The sequence below is a fragment of the Phasianus colchicus genome, chromosome 22 (genome assembly GCF_987193195.1).
Source record: "Phasianus colchicus chromosome 22, bPhaCol1.hap1.1, whole genome shotgun sequence".
NCBI lineage: Eukaryota > Metazoa > Chordata > Aves > Galliformes > Phasianidae > Phasianus > Phasianus colchicus.
The window spans coordinates 6230181-6247326 of NC_143457.1; the positions used below are offsets into that span (position 1 = coordinate 6230181).

General features: G+C 44.2%; 1 protein-coding gene across 4 annotated transcripts in view; it reads left to right on the top strand.

The window, feature by feature from the left end:
• PRDM16 (PR/SET domain 16) overlaps positions 1-17146 on the top strand; it is a 324486-nt gene that overhangs the window by 33352 nt on the left and 273988 nt on the right. For all 4 annotated transcript variants that reach the window (XM_090123147.1, XM_031613660.2, XM_031613664.2 and 1 more), the window contains exon 3: positions 7172-7249. The gene's annotated coding sequence lies outside the window, so the exon portion shown is untranslated. The remainder of the gene's footprint in view (positions 1-7171; positions 7250-17146) is intronic.

Below are 17146 nucleotides of genomic sequence, written 5' to 3' on the forward strand. Positions count from 1 at the left end.
TCTTCGTATTTGGACATGCCTGGTGCATATGCCAGATACTACAAATAGCCCAATCTCTCTCCCCTTTGTCAGGCAGCATCTGGACTTTTTCCTTCTGTGTCATTGCCATGTAGACATTGGCTGGACTCTCTGCTGCATAATGGGTAAGAGCAAAAGAAAGGAGTGTCAGGGAGCCAGTCCCACCGTGCAGCTTGCTTCAGGGCTGGATGCTGTCATGTGTTTTGCAATGGGAATTTAAGGGCTAGCATTAAGGAACTCTTTATTTCGAGACCTAAGCCCACTGTGATGATGTAAGTAGTGGGACTGGTAGTTCTGAGGAGCAGAAGAGAACCTTCCCCCTACCAGCAGATTCCCACATTGAGCCACAGATTGATGTCAAACACCCCACACCATCTGTCTGCCCCAAGAACAAGCACCTTGTGCTGCAGTGGAAGCAATGCCTGGGACCTTCTGGGTCGATGCTGAAATAATGAAAGAGATGGAGCAAAATAATGTGGGTTCTGCATCCTTGGAATGGTATCTGGTGCTCTGCCTGCAGATGGAAAGTATCTCACTCAGGGATGTTAAAAAGTTGATTGCCAGTGTCTGATACTGCTTTCTGGGAATGTCTCCTTCTTTAGTTTATTAATCTTAAAAACATAACGTTGCATAAGTGGTCTTTTTTTATTTTCATTTCCAAATGAAAGCTGTAACATGGAAAGTGTTGGGTTTTATTTTTTTTAAAGTAAATTTTAAATGAAATATAAGAATGACTTTCCAGCTTGTCTAATTCAGGTGCAGGCATTTGGAATATTTATCCTTTCTGTCTTGATTTTTCATTTTCCATAAGTATCATGGCATCACTTGTGATGCACATCTTCACTGTGCATTACAGGAGTGTGATTCCTCAGACTTGTGGGACCGTTATCTGAATAAAGGCTGCGTATGGCTGATCTAATCTCAAGTATCAAAATTAAGAGCAAAATCACTTTACTCGAGTTGATACTTTTTAAGCACAATATGTACTGGAAACACCAGTCAGCTCTTAAGTATCTCTGTGCTTTCCCTCGTGTCTTTCAGTGCAGTCAGCATTTGGGGCCCTTAGGATTTTACAAGAGCTGAGCACTGAGTTGCCCATATTGGCTTCGGTGGCACTCAGCTTGTGTGGAAGTGAGAGCAGATGTTTAGGAACCCCTCTGCAGGTTTGTCATTCCAGTCCAGGAATGAACCCTGTATGTGTTCTTGTCCTGACATCCCTATAACAGACTTTGCCAGTAGGTGGGGTTCCAATCCTATTAAAAAAAAACCTGGGAAGCTTGTCTATAAACTCTCGCTGCTCTTGCACTTACATACACAAGCTGGCCACATCTGGAAATGTTTGATTTGATATAGTGTCGTTTTACATTGCAGAAATGAGCGTAAGCGGTTTTTTAACCCACCAAGTGAGAAATGTGATCTGGGTTTTACTACCGACCCTTTAAATAAAAAACAGATCGCTTATTAAACCATTATCTATCAAGGATATGGAGAGAGTTAGAAATATCCCAGGATCAGAACCGAAATTGGAATGGACACATTGCTGTCTACTGTCCGATCCCAGCCGTGCAGGAGCAGACTGAAATGCTTTGTGTGGGGAAGCAGCACGGTGACAGTGCGAGGATCCAGCCCTAACCCTGCCCCGTGTCTGCCTGCTGTGAGCGCTGCCATTCAAGTTCAGGGCAGTGCTCATGGGAAATCACTGCAACTCCTCATCGTATGTAACTTGGATGCTCCTTTTTGTGCAGCAGTTGATCAGGGGATGCTGATGGGGTCCTTAAAGCAGCCAACCTGTTCACAGCCGCATCCTCAGTGCAAGCAGAGACACTCAGTGGGCCAAGCTCCTGGGCAGCAAAATAGAATTCAGAGATTCTGTGCTCTTATTTGCCAGCTTTGCCTCGTGGGTGTATCTTTGCTTGAAAAGGAATTGCAGCTAATGTGGAGATCTCTGAGCTCCAGCTTAAGGGATGCGTGCTGGTGAGCACAACCCATTTGTTTGCATGTTCAGTTTGAGTGAACGCTGCTTCCGTGCTGATACGGGCACATCCCTCTGGCTTTGATAGAGCCCACGTGAGCTTCAAACCAGAAGGATTTGAGTCCCTGTGAATTATGACAGTTGGCATCTGATATGAAACAAAGATCAGATCTGAGATGGATTTTTGCCATCATGTTGCATTTAAAAGCTCGTATTACTTTGGTTGTATTACATTGCATCACACTCGACCGAGTCAATGTGTCATAAAGCTGCCTAATGTAATTGTACACTGCATAAATGCAACAGAATGCCTTCAAAAAGTGATATTTCATGCTTGCTAGCTAACGCCTCGGCAAAGATTAAATCCATGAAAAGTAAGTATGTCCAATTGTTGGTTTGGATCAGCAAATAATTCATTACCCACATTATCTTTTTCAAAATGTCACTGTGTTGTAAATCACCAAGGCCCTGCCTAAAATGCCAAGACGGAATTTTTTTCCAAGAAACAAATTAAATTTTAGGGCCAATTCAGGAGTGGATTTCTCTTGCAGCAGCGCTGCCCATCTCCAAAGGTGAGGTGCCCACCTGGAGCACTGCCTTCCTCTGCTGGGGCACAGCTCCTCCATCCCAGCCCCTGGGCTGTGTCCATCCAGCAGCATGGGGTTCTGCCATGCTGACACTATCAGCAGGAAGGGAGCATCTCAGCATCATTCAGACTCACGGTTTGTTGTTGGCAGGAATGTCCAGGAGCCACATTTGCTGCAGACAAAGCAGGATTTATTTCCTGCATTAGTTAATGGCACTTCCTTTCCCCAGCCAGCGTTGGGACTGGAGGGTACAAATCTCAAACAGAGCAGCAAAACTCTAGTAACATTTTAACAGGATTTATTAACTTGATTTGCTTGAATAAACATTGGGATCCTCAAGCACTTTTTATTCTGAAGATTAACAGAGAAGATGGTTGCCTGATGCTGGGCTTTCAGCATCTTGTGGGCACCATTCTCGAGTTCCTTCACACATCTCAACCCAGATCTTCTATTGGGTTCCCAGAAAGGACATCAGCCCCAAAGTGCACACCTGTATTGCTGAGTGACAAAGCTCGTGGGTAACACAATATTTCCACAGCTGGGCTGTAAGCTGCTCACTGTCTCATAGGTTCAAAGGATTCCACACGCCCATAAATCTCCATGCCATCAATGTACAGTGGTACAAATTTGCAAGATATTTGTACAACGCAAATACAAATTTTATGAGTAATATTTTTATCACGCAGAGAGGAAAACAGCACACACCTTAAATGTAAGCATCAATTTGGATGAAGTAATATTGGAATTCGTGTACATACATAAAATTTTATAGCTATTATTTAATGCTTGTTACACCTCAGTTCCTATCTGCGCATGGAACTTGTTTGCTCTTTATGTTCTATGCGTACTTTACATTCAGTTTCTGACATCTCTCTAGAGCTATTTGCCTACCCAGGTAATGAGCTGTTTCACATTTGGTGCCAATTAGGAAACATTCCAGGCTACTGATACAGTTACAAATGTTGATTCTCAGAAATGTGTGAAATGTGGGGACCAGATTCTGATCCATTCATTCTAAATCACAGCAACACCAATAACTTCAGATGAGTCATTCTTGATTTATGGATATGATTTGTACACAATAAAAGAGCCTGGCCCTAGCTATTTTCCTGCTGCTGTGGTGTTTGCTTTGGGGGGCTCATTACACCACAGGCTGCTGCTTGCATAGGGTTGATTGTGAGCTCATGGACCAAACGCACACTGAATGTATCCAAGTATTTATGAGAAAGGATTGGGCTTGGAGCTTGGGACTCCTAGTTCACCTTCCTACCTGGAATCATAGGCAAACTGCTCAACCTGTCCCATTTCTGCAATAGATGCAATTTTTGTCTTTACAAAACTCACAGTGATTGCCCAATAATTCTGATTTTTGAAACAATCTGAATGTCTTGGTTGAAACTTTTCTATTTTGAACAATGTTTTGATGCTTCTATTGAAAGAAATCAACAGACTGCTTGTGAAAAAAAACACTTCCAATTCCATATGGAAAATGACTGAAGGGGATGTACAAATGTAAGATTGCCTGCTGAAACATTAACAGATTTGTCACACTGTTAGACTCAGAGCCCTACAAAGATGAGAAGAAAGCGATTCTGTGTGGAGCTGGAATTCCCTGCTGTCTGCAGGGCTGTGCAGAATGCTCAGCAGTGGTGTTCTTGTGCCTTCCCAATTCTTTGCTGCTTATTTGCTACTGAAAAGTCACCTGTTAAGGACATATACCGTGTCTAGATGTTGTAACGAGGAAAAAACAGGGAGATCAATGCATTTTGGAGCATACCCCACTCATATGCATGACTAAAGATACATAACTTCCATGCTGAAGCTGTACTTTGATCTCAGGGTATTCCCTTTTAATTTGTTTTGTTAGCTTTTATCCCAAGATCTTTCTGCCTGGAAACTGGAGTTTTCTGCACACACCACAGTCCATGTGTGCAGCATGGGCCAAAGTGGGCAAAGGCTGAAATCCACATCCTGCAGAGCTGTCCTTTGGTTTTGGGTGTTACTATTTTCTTCCTTTGTGCGGCGTTCCAGTTCTGATCCTATCTGCTAATATCAGAGTTTGATGTCCCAACTTTTCCTTGTTAGCACAGGGAAATCATAAGTGAGTGATAGCCAGTGGGCCTGGGATTGATTACAAACAAAAATCCTAGATAAGATCATAAATTTAACCCATCCCTGTGATGTGATCGTATCGGGATTCAAGTACGTCTAAAAAGTTGTTTCCGATTTTCAGCCACTTCATCTGGTTTCCATCCACCCCAGCTGGGAGCAAAGTGCTCTCCTAGTGGACTCTAATCCATGCCAGCCTGACTTGGAAGAAGCCCTTGTTTCTGTTGTTATTGTATTATAAAAGTGGATAGAAGTGATTTAGACAAGATGGCCATTTCAAGGAGGATCAGTTCAAACACTGCTGAGATAAAGCCGACGGGACAGCAAGGAAGCAGGGCTGCCTCCCCACCTCATTACTTCTCATTCCTTTCCTGAAGTGTAGGTGCATTTTAACAAATTCAAAATGGTGTTTTTAACACCCTGAAAGTAATGGAGAACTACCAGAGATAAAGCCAGCACTTGATTAAGAAGAGCAAACGAAGCGACACTCAGCAAAACCCAACACTGCAGTGCTCGGTGCTGCTCCACTTTGGGAGGAGACATTTGCTCAGATATTGGGCATCTGGGGAAGAGATATTTGCCTCCCTGCTGGCACTGCTGTCAGTCTGTCTGTGTGTGTATCGTACCTCCGAGCTGCTGCTTCCCCTGCTGTAAGGTCTGCAAGCAGGCTGCTCCCTGCTCCTTGCAGCCCGTGCTCTCCCATCCATCCCTCGCCCCTGGTACCAGGTGATTTAATGTTACTGTGGCTTTAACGGCCTCCTCGCTGCTCTGGCTACACAGTAGTTGTCTCCTGTGTGACTGTGCCTGGGAAAATCTATTACTGGAGTGCCATTAATCTGAGGCTGCCGCCTCTGGCACTTTCTGACTCTTCTATTTAATGGGCCTCTGCTTCCGGAGCTCTGGAGACATGCTGTTTTCCTCTCTTGATCAGCTTTGTTTAATTATCAAAATATTTGATGCAGAAAATTGACATTAGTTGTGAAGGTTTCTGCCTTCCTCTTCCTCGCAGCCTCCCTCCCTGCTTTGTGGTGACATTGAGATCTTCCACACGTACCACCTTCACCTCAAAGTAGAAAACCGTGTGAGCAATCATTTGCTTGGCCGGGCAGTGGGGGCTGAGCACGGGGCTGATGCTGTCCCTGCTGGGCACAGCGATGCTCTGGGGATGCAGGGGCACAGGGAGCCCTGCACCTGTTCCAGGCTGAGAGCATCAGCAAGGGAGAGAGGTTCTGCAGGGCTCAGCATCGCCTGCATCCCGTGGGAGCTGAGCCTCCCACTCCTGCTCCTGTCTTTAAAGCAGCAACCTGGAGGCACTGCAGGTGCTTTGGTGCTCTTTGCTTAGCACTGACCTCACTGCCACACTTGGGGGTCTTCACAGAGAGGGAACACTGAGACCTCATTAGCAGGAAAAAAGACTGCTGGTGAGGAGACAAACTCAAAGAAGTTCTTAGCACTGGATGTCCTTAGCTGCTGGAATGACCACCAAAGGGAAGTGGGAGTTTTTCTGTGCTTGAAATCTCTAAATTGAGAGACTGGATGCTACTCTGGAAACTATACTCTTCCCAATCATAATGTGAAGAAGTTTAGTGTAGGGTAAGAAGGTGTAAATGTGCTCTTGTTGTGGTCTGTATTTCATGCTGGGCTTTGAGTCTCTGCTGTGCTCTTCCCAGCACTGCTCCTTGCAGAGGGAAAGGACTTTACTGAGGCTCTGAAATATGTGTCCTCCTTTTTTTCCCCTTCTTCCTGCTCCCTCTCTGTAAAATGCAACGAAGTGTGAATTACTGAGATTTGGGGCTACTGGGAGGCAAAGCAGGGGAGCTGTTTGTGTAACCCCGACAGGCACGAATGCCATGGCTGTGTTCTCTCCTCATACTCGTGCCTGTCTGCTCTACAGGACTCAGTCCCTTACTACAAACGTTTACTGCTCTCTCTGTCTCCACTCTGTGTGCTGTACTTCCTTCACAAGACACAGGCAGGCTGTAAGGAAAGTGGGGAAAGTGCAGATGGGGCCCATAAAAGTTACCCAGTGCACTACTGTGGTGGCTTCCAACGAGTAAATCACTTTCCAGCATTAGTTATCCTCATTTACCAGCAACACCTTGGATGCTGCTGTCATGATCAAGCTCAGAATAATTGGTGCTTGGTGTTTGTATGGTTTATTTGGGGTCTCGCTACATACATAAATATTTTCTATTCCACTTAATAATGAATAACCAAAATGCTCTGGGCTCAGGTTTGTTAGCAAACTTTTCATGAAAGCTCTCACACTTTCTTAAATAAAGGATCAGATTGATGATTCATGAGGAGCCTGACCAGTTTCACTTGCTAGTCCATGGCTGCGTAATTAAAACCAAACAACAAAAAAAAAAAGGAAAAAAAGAAGACAATCTATGGCTTCTTTTTTTCCTTCTGTTTACATGATTTGTTCCTGCATGGTTTAACTTTTTCAGCCTCTTACCTCTCTCTTGCATTATTTTTATATTAGGGACATTTCTGGTGATGTCAATGAAGTTACCTGTGTGCAACTCTGGACTAATCCATCGCAGGCAGCTGTGGAGCTCTGGTGAGTAATGAATGTGCTGCAGATATAATTAGATTCAAATTTTCCTTGTGAATATTCGCTGTTAAAAGCTCAGTTATCAGTTATCAGTCTCCATGCTGTTTGGTACTCAGAAATACAAAGCTGGCTTAGTAATATATGCTCATTGCATCACAGATGTAGGCATAAGGAGAGGAGGATCTCGAGCTTCATTTATACTGCAAATGAAAACAATCAGAAAGATACAAACCACCAAGGTGCAAAATGAGGTTTCCAATTCATAAGCACAAGCCACCAGGAGTTAAAACCTCTTGGTTTCTTCCCATAGTGCCCCAGGCAGTAGTTTTCATATATATTTCTCCATGGTCAGAAGTCAGAGCAGACCACTGCTATGTAAGACCTTGACTTTTTTTCCCTGACAGTTACAATTATTACAGCCCGGGGGACTCATTTTCTCAGTCTGGCCACCCGCTGACCTAGCCTGCAACCAGAATACACTTTAAAACAAACAAACAACAGCTCTGCTCCCCTCTCTTTGCTTCTCCTCCCCCAGCTCTGGAATATTTTTACACCGCACCCCTTGCAAAAGGATATTAACCACTATTGCTGAAGGCACAATCACATTATCAGCACCATTCTCTCTCTCTTTCTCCCTCTCCTCCCCCCAAAGATAAATTTTTTATGTTGCTATTTTCTTCTCTTTTGTATTTGGCATTCGATATTTACTTGATAAACTGCAGAGCTGCTACTAAATGGGCCCTGATACAACTTAATAAATACATAACAGCATCCAGACTGCACTGTATTACTTTGCTGTGTCCTGGGCTGCTAAGGATCCTTGGAGATAATGTCAGCTAAATAAAAGTTATGCCTTAGCACGGGGAAAAAAAGATACTTATTTATTCTGGAATAATTACTTATGCATTAAATGACTGCCTCTGCTGTTGAAACGAGCTGCCTGGTATTTCTGGCTTTCCCAGTCAGTCTTTCTGAAGTGCACACATGCGCTGTGTTTCTCCCTCGCATGCACAGAGCCTTGCTGTGCTGAGCATCTATTCTTCTCTGGATGAATACGTAAGTAATGCACAACTAACACATTTTTACTGGGAGATTTTCCACTGTTCTAGCCAGGAAATGTCCACAAGCAAAACCTTGACATCTGTAGGTTAAACTTTTAGAAAGAAGTCTGTGTTTGGGTGCAGTGCTGAACTGAGGAGCAATTCAGTATGTGAGCGTGGCAAGACCCAAACACAGGGGCTGGGCCTCACTACAGAAAGATATGAAAGTAAGGAGATACAGTAAAAAGTTACAGATCAAAGCTGACATGGGAGTAACTCGCTTTCCTCTAGAAAGCACAAACTTTTCTCCGTTCTTCTGTTTCCATTGTCATATTATAGTACATCTTTTATCACCAAGCTTTTAGCATCTTCAGATTCTTCTTTTTTTTTTTAATACAAAGAACAATTTAAAGCAGGTAATTGCTAATCACCTAATGCACAAAATATTACTTCCACATCTGCAAGCACTTCTCAGCTGTGGTTAAGTGATAGGAACCACCACTCAGTGTCCCAGAGCAGCACACGTGTTTCTGAGATGACCTGTTTTCCTGTGATAACATGGGTGGAGAGGATGCATGCTTGCTTAAATGCAGACACTACAGAGGTGCATTCAGGAGTCTTTCCTATAACCTCTCTCCACTTTCCTTTTCTAAAATGGCTGGATTTTCTTTACTGGAGTCCTTTCCAACTGTGTTCTAATTGCTGAAACCAGCAGCATAAAATACCATCAACCAAAATGAAGTGCAGCAGACTCCCACAAGCTGCAAAAACTTTGCAACACAAAGCCACTTCACAAAGAGTGTAGCTCTATAGAAACCACAGTGAATGCTATGAAGAATCCCAGAAAACTTTGCACGATGCTTCAAAATGCACCACAGGGATCCAGTGCTTGTTACCTCCTGACACCATCTTTCTGTAAGGGAAAAAGCACAGAGCGATTACCCCGGGCTCTGCGCATTCAGTGCTAATATTGCAACGTTTCACATCTCACAATGAAGCCAACAAGGACCTTTGATTGTCCCCGTTGAAGCTCCTGCTAAGGAGCAGGTCACTTCTCTCCAGCCCTATGAGCTGGATGTGTGGGCACTGGTGTGCCCACTTGACAGGTGACTGGTGTACCAGACGGGGCTGTCAGTGCTGCTGGGGGTTATCTGCATTTAGCTGCAGGCAGGAACTGAACCACAATGAGCATTAGAAAAGCTCACTGTTCCTCGTTTGTTTAGAGACAAGCCATCTCAAACTTGTTTGAAGCCTTTTTTATTGAATTCACACTCTTGTGCCAAGCACTGAAAGATTTACTTTGGCTATTGCTGTAAGATGGAAAGCATATGAATGCGTGGCTGTCTGCCAGCCATGGGTGAGCAGTGAAAGCTCTGCCACAATGGACGGTTACATGGAACAAATGTGAATGCACCGGGCAGACGTGACTGAAGAAAGGCCTTGGTGTTCAAAGAGCTGTGTGAGGCTTTATCCAGCGACTGAGGGAGGGTCAAGAGATAACACGGCCAACCTGCAGAGTTTTCTGCTGCAGGTATGTGTGTGTGCAGCTGCCCTGCTCTCCTTGCAGCTCCTGCAGATGCCATCTGCAAAGGCAAAGGCCCACTTGGGCTTCCCCAGTGCAGGGTGCCCCAATTGCTGTTGTGTATTCCTTGCAGATGTTGCTGTAATGTTGTTGTGGTACAATTTGACATACGACTCCCTGCTGCATCCGAAAGGGGCACATTATCTCAATTAATGTTTCACAGCAAACGTGGCACTGATAGTATTCATGGGACTAAGGACTATTACCATTCGCATGGTGACTAGAACAAGAATTATGACTACGTGTGTTTTCTGCTGCAAAATTTGCCCTCGGGCTCTTTTCTTTCTTTTTTTTTTTTTTTCCTTGTGACAATGTTCCCTTTTTCTTCCTCCTTCTGTTTTGATTTCTACTTAAAGTTTTATGGCTCTGTCCCCTCCAGGGTGCTATTATCTTGTATGCTAATAGGGCTATGCATATTCTATTAGCGTTGTCAGTGTGAGATAAGAGGCACATTCTGTAAGGAGCACTCAGGGGGTAATAATCACAGCAAGGGGTCTCAATGTTAGTACATTATCAGTCATCTTCACATTTCAGTGGAGCCTGTTTATGCACCTCTTCAGCTGCGCAACTCAGACACTGAAAATTGCTGAATGTTTACGGAAACTGTTGTAGGGGAACATAATGAGATTTGAGATTGACTTGATAAAGGAGCCTTCTCCCTTGTTGCTTCCAGATACAAGATGTTTGGAACTGTGTGCAGTAAGTAGGATAATATGTTATATGGCAGTTAGCAGCTAAAAGCAGGCTCGGATCTGTATTTCAAGCAGTACAGCAAGCTATCTAGGAAAAGAATTCAAAAGGGTTTCACACCATCACTGATTCTTCAGAAATTTTTCTTTCTCGCTTTTCTAAGCGGTAACACAGAAATGAGCACACCTGATACACATCCATTGGGAGACTGACAATTTGTGCGCCCTAAAGTCTTGAACTTGAATAATTGTCAGTAGGCTCACAGAAAGAAAATGAGTGACGGCACGCGAAGGGCAAACGAGTGACCACTGACTGTGCTTTGTCAGTTAGGTATCATCCCTTGGTACATGAAATCGTTGTCCTGCTGATGCTGCGGGCTGGCAAAGCGGGTTTCTGCTGGAAGTGCCTATTGTTTCTCCCGTCTGCTTGTCATAAATTTGGTGCCTTTTTGCAGACCACAGGAATAGAGCCTTGATGAGGAACAACACAAAATGCTGGGGTGAGGAACTGCTCATGCATTCAGAATGGAGGAACAGACAGTTCTTGGAGACAGACAGGGAACTTTTACAATAAAACTTTTCCTTTCTGCAAATAGAAAACTAAACATCCTGTCATGGGCAAAGCCTTTAGGAGAGCCTTAAAATGTTGCTCAGTGTAAATATGCAAGTTCCTAAGTGCAGAGATGCCTAGCTAATTCCTGGGAAGCTGCAGTTATATGCTGGCTACAGCTGAACAATCATAACAAGGAGGAAAGGGCTATGTTTTGGATCACTTCTGTAGTACTTAAGATTACACATGGATATGAACACTCCTTACTTTAAAAATATTTGTCCTTGACATTTCCAGACACATGGCTCACACCAAATGTATTCAGCTCCATCTCCTGAGGGTCTTGAGATTAAAACCCCTGCTTTCTCACCTTGTGATCTGGCATTAATAGCTGATAGAAAAATCACATACATGACTGACATCTTCCTAGAAATGTGAGACTGTGGAATTAATGAATGCCATGCTGGAAAGCAGGGGTCAGTTTGGAAATAGGATTTCTGTTGCCAGCCATCTAGTCATAAACTGGACAATCTGCCGCTCATTTTTTTTCTTCAGCATTGAGGAAAATTGGTCTGGAGAATAAAGCAGTCAGAAAATAAGTAGCTGTGTTTCCTTGGCCACTGGAGGTTGATGGACTTTTACGGCTTGTGGAAATCGGGCTGACTTCTGTTTTACAGAAGAGATGTTAGCGTGTCCTTTGTGACTGCTGTGTTCTTTATCCTGATGCTATCTGCAGGAAAAAATCTGCAGATCTGCAAAGCTGAGGTTTCTGTAGGCTCAGGTTGCTCAAGGAACTGCTGGGCAGGCACTGAGAGCCCCGGGGGAAAGGGTATCCCTGCCCTGCATGGGGAGAGGAGGCATTTCCAGCCCCAGAGGACAGCAGCTGATAGAGCTGGAGAGAATAGGCCGTGGAAAAGTCTGTTCTCAATGATTTGAAATAATTATCTCAATGAAAAAATTGCACTTTTCTAGAAAGTAGAAAGTTTCATCACAGAAAGAATGTATTTTGCTCGTTTTTAGCATGCGCCCAAAACTTGGAAGCATTTGCTTTGTGGGAGACCTGTTTCTTTTTTTTCCTTTTACTTTCTTTCCATGTTTGTGTTCTCTGCCTTCATTCAAAAGCAAATGAAAAAATAGAATAAAAAGGAGCTGGGAGAGAGGGTTGGAGAGGAAAATCTTTTGCTTACACTTTGTTCTTGCTAAAAAATAGGAATATCTGATTAAACCCCCCCCCCCACACACCAGTTCTGCAAACACTCCATTTGAGAATGACACACCATTCCTCATTGCTCTGCTGAGGTGGCTCTCACTGCCTCTTGGCTCTGCTGCAATCATTACTGCTGCTTCTGGTGCACACCGCAGGGAAACTGCAGAACTGAGCATCCACCAAGCCAGGAAACAAATGCAGGAAGGGAAAGAACTGAATGTCTTCTTTTGCTGCTCCTTCTGCATCTCAACAGGAAAAAAACCACCTCAGTTTGGACTCCCTCTAGGTGTCCTCCTGACCGTCGGTGGAGATCAAAGGAAGGTTTAGTTTTGTCAAAGGAAGTCTGTGTTCAGCTGATGCAATCACTGTAAATAGATTTGCTTAATAAAAAGTCATAATATCAGCGTTTATTAAAAGAATAAAACCAGGGAAAGATACGAAGGCACATCCATGTGATGCACTCTGGGGGTTCATTATTGTTTCAGAGCAACTTTTGGAAAAACAACTGCCAGTGCACTGCGTGTGCCTCAGTCTGTGGGCTCTGAATGGGAGAGCTGGGCAGGCACTGTGCTGCCATGTGCTGCAGGCAGCCCTGCCTCAGCCCTGTGAGTCGTGGCAGATGCCCTGGAGCTGGGCAGAGCTGTGGGCTGGGAGAGGAAACGGGCCCACAGCCACTGGTGTGTCTGAGAGCCATCCCATGTTGATCAGTGAGCGTACGAACGCTGCGCGGGGAGAAATGTGGAAGCAATTACTTTAAGAGCCGTCTTTTGGGCAATTCCCAAAGAGACATCAGACCCTGTATTTATGAAGCCTATTGCATCGGGCCCTAATGAAGCAATTAAGCAAAGGGTCCTCTGTGTTTGATCTAAATGTGGTAATTTTTACAAAAACATCGCCGAGTGATAGATACCCATAACTCAGAGTCCTTAATTGTACTTAATTTGTTTGGAATACGAATGTGCATTTAATTAAGCTGGGGCTTTGCCCACATGTTTAAAGAAGGGCTGTCAAGGAAAATTAAGACCCAGTTTGTTTTCAAAGTTACTGGTTTTTATCAGGGCAGGACAGCGATCTTCGAACAGAAGGTTACAGATAATTAGGCAGAGACCTCAAGCCAAAAAAAAAAAAAAAAAGCAGAGACACTGTACAGCTGAGAAAGCAGGAAGAAAAACTCCTTGATGAAGAAACATAAGAATCGGCTGTTCACATAGTAAAGTCATGCATGGCTAGGATTTGGTAAATGTGACCTGCTGCTCAAAATGTGTTTTGCGTTCTCAAACTTCAGCAGTGTGGATGGAGCCTGGCTGCGATCTGTGGCCGAGCAGATGGCTCCAGCACCAGAATTCCTGCTGTTCTTAAGGACCACTGAGAACTGATGGCATCTCTGTCAAATGACAGTAAAGCAGAAATGACAAAAAGCATTTTTCTTGCTTACTCAAATTTGCTGAATCTAAAGCACTGGCTTTGAAAGCTGGCTTTAAAGTTGTCTCTCCCAATCATGGAAATGGAGGAGATGTTTTTCATCCTTCTGGGAAGTGTATTAGTCTGATGAGAGGAAAGGGAGTTTACTCCTGGATCCCTCGTGCTTTTAATGTGCTGATACTTCTGTGGAAAGCAGCAGAATGCACTTTGTTACACGAGCAACAATAGTTCAGTGTAAGTGACAAAACTGGAGGAAAGCGTGTAAATAGAACTGTTGAAGCATCTGGGGATTTAAATCTATTTTGTTTTGTTTTGTTTTTTTTTTTCTTTTTCCTTTATTTAGTGGAAAAAATAAAGAATGAAGTTAAAAATGAACAATGCTTCCACACTTGTGAAGAAGAGAAAAATTTAGATTCTGAAGAATTCATTCCTCAGCACAGCAGCAAACGGAGCCCACGTGTGTGCACTGTAAGCTCCAATTTCTGTGGCTCCTGCAAGAATCACGCGCTGGTTATCAGCTTCTCAACGCTGTCATTTTTAACGTCATGGGGAAGCATTCATGTCAAGAGATTCTTATTGTGGAAAATAGTTTTCCTGGTGTTATCTTGCAGTCTAAACAGGTTAGAGGGCCGACAAAGAACGCTGTGAACACAGTGCTGGTGAGCAGTGAAGTACATCACAGAGAGCAACCTGTCTGCAGCATGACGGTGCATCTGCAACAGCTGGAAACTGAACCCACGTTGCCTGCACTGACTGAATTGCCAAAGTCACACTGGGAGTGTTCAGCTGGGCTACCGCTCTGAAGGCAGGGGCAGCACTCCTGGATTAGAGAGCACAAAACGTGGAGAGTCAGCAGAGTTTGTAAAGGTGCACCCATGGTGGATGGTGTTATCTCCTGCTTCGGAACCTGCCTTTAAGTGACGAGCTGCTACATGAAGCTGGCATCTCCCTGGGAGATGGTACCTGGCCCTCTCTGCTTGGGTGGCTTCATTTAAAAGTTGGCAGAATACCCAGAACAGCATCAGAATTAATTTAGTATAAAATTAGTTGACTTAAAGTAAACAGAATAAAATAAAATAAATCCTATGGTATTAGAGCCCTCTTGGCTGGACTGCTGCATGCCTAGCACAGATTTATGGCCTGCTGTTGCTAGAACTTTGAAAAGACTGTGCAGTGCACAAGAACCCTGCAAGGCCTGCTCCAGGGAGCGCCCAGCAGCACAGGTTTGGAGGTTTGGAGGTGCTCCACAATAAGATGCTGGAGGGGAAGATGCCATGGGAGAGCAAGAAGGGGCTCAGTGGGAATGGGAAGGCAAGACAAAGGCAAGGAGGTGCTGATGCAGCGTGCCTCTGCAATCCAAGCCACTCCGAGGAGGTCTCTCATATTGATGTATCTGCTAAGCACGCTGAACCAGTTTGCACATGTGAGGCCAAAACACAATCCTTCTCATGCTAAATGGGAACGTCAGCTGCTTCGCTCTCTTACTGGCGTTTAAAATTTTTGCAGCAAATAACAGAAAATTTGAAAGGACATCAGAAATGGATTTACAGGACTCCAGGGAAATCAAATGTTTCCTGTTCCAACAGCTTCTTTATCATAACTTGCTTTCTCAGTCTCTGAATGATGTTCTATTAATCCTGGTGTGCAGTGATTACTATTAAATGCAGAGCTGGTTTGAACCTCAATTTGTGAAATAACCTTTTCTCTGTTTTCTCTAAGACCAGCATGGTAAATTTTGGATAGAGGTCTACTGACCAAGTGGATAATTGTGTTCCAATGCATCCTGTGAATAATGCAGATAAAAAACCTGAAGTGAATAATTCATTTTGCCTCCAATCAGTTTGAATTAGTCTATTCATGTATGTATCCTTTCCAGTCTGCCCGTCTCTGAGCATGCATGTATTTACATAGCAATGTTGTAATTCTCAGGTACTTAAATATCAAATAGCTGTTACTTTGTGCATATGTTCCTGCCTATTCTGTGCAGTTGCATATGTAAAAGTCAGCATTATGTATTGTACCGTACGAAACATGACACATCATATTTGCTGCTGTGTTGGCTAAGATTAATACTAAAAAACCTTCAAATGCAGGCAAACCTTTTTGGCCTGCCAGTGGATTACAGAATAAATCTTTTGGGCTCTTCTGTGTTCAGGTGCAAGTTTTCAGCAGTGGTGTATGTTGCCAAAGGTACCTTACTTTTACCCTGGCAGCAGCTAATGGGTCCTTCTAGGTCAGGCACAGCCTACGAGCAGGAGGAAGCACTTGGCTTTGGAGGTGGGGTTCCTGGAGGGGTATGGATAGCACTGAAATTGCCTGCGCATCACTGATACCTGCCTGCAGCTCAGGAGCCTTCATCTGAAAAGCAGAGGGAAGGAGCTGATTTCCTGATGGAATGGCCAAGGCCTGGGGATGTTCCCAATGGAACGGGCTGTGCGTCCTCCTGCCTCAGACAGACAACAAGGTGTGAGCACACAGCTCCTAATGGGGGCTGGCAGATGGTTTATCTTTGCCTGAGAGGTCCTGCTCTGCTGAAAGAGGCGGATGCTCATTTTTATTCCTTGTTGTGGGCTTTTCAGTTTCCAGTCCATTACAGGTGACACAGCTGATAAGGAGCCTGTCTGTCAGCGCTGTCCCTGGAGGGGCGAATCTTCATCCCTCCCTGCACTCAAACCACAGCTGCCTGCACGTAGTTTTTGAGATCGTGCTGGGCACCAGGTGAGGCTTCTGTGCTGGAAGCCCTGCCAGGCCCTGTGCCACACTCTTAGCTTCGAGTGAGCCCTGGCAGCTCCAGAGCAAATCTCTTCTCCAGTGGTGATGTCAGCGCATAAATGAATGCTCTGTCATTTTCTGATTGAGTCAGAAGAAAGAATTATCCAGCTGCTCTGTCAACAGCTCCAAGCCACTGCTTGGCAAAGAGGTGCCCAGCAGACAGCATTGCTGCAGAGCCATCGCCCTTGAAAGAGAACAGGAGACAAAACTCGTGTCTGCTATTCAAAAAATTATTTTCCTAGGGTTGGTCCCCATCCTCCAGCAACACCGTAAGGAAAGTTACATGGCAGATTGACTTGAAATAGTTACCATTTGGAGCGAGCAGTCTTCTCAATTCATAGAAATCTTTATAATTAAGAGATGGGACAAACTGAAGCAACATTTCTACAGGATGGTGCATGGCTCCACTATTTGTCTGGCAGATCCGTGCTAAGCACTCTGCGTGGTTTTGATATAAAGCCAAGAATGGGCTGTAGAAAAATGTACATCACTAAAACTTAGGTCCCCAAAGTCAAAAGTAAAACAAACAGTGAGAGATCATTATCTGAAGCAGACCTTTACTGGCTGTGTACAGACAAAAGTCATTGCTATGTTTTGTTTTTCTTTTCTTTTTTTTTTTTTTTCCTTTAGACCAAGTAGTA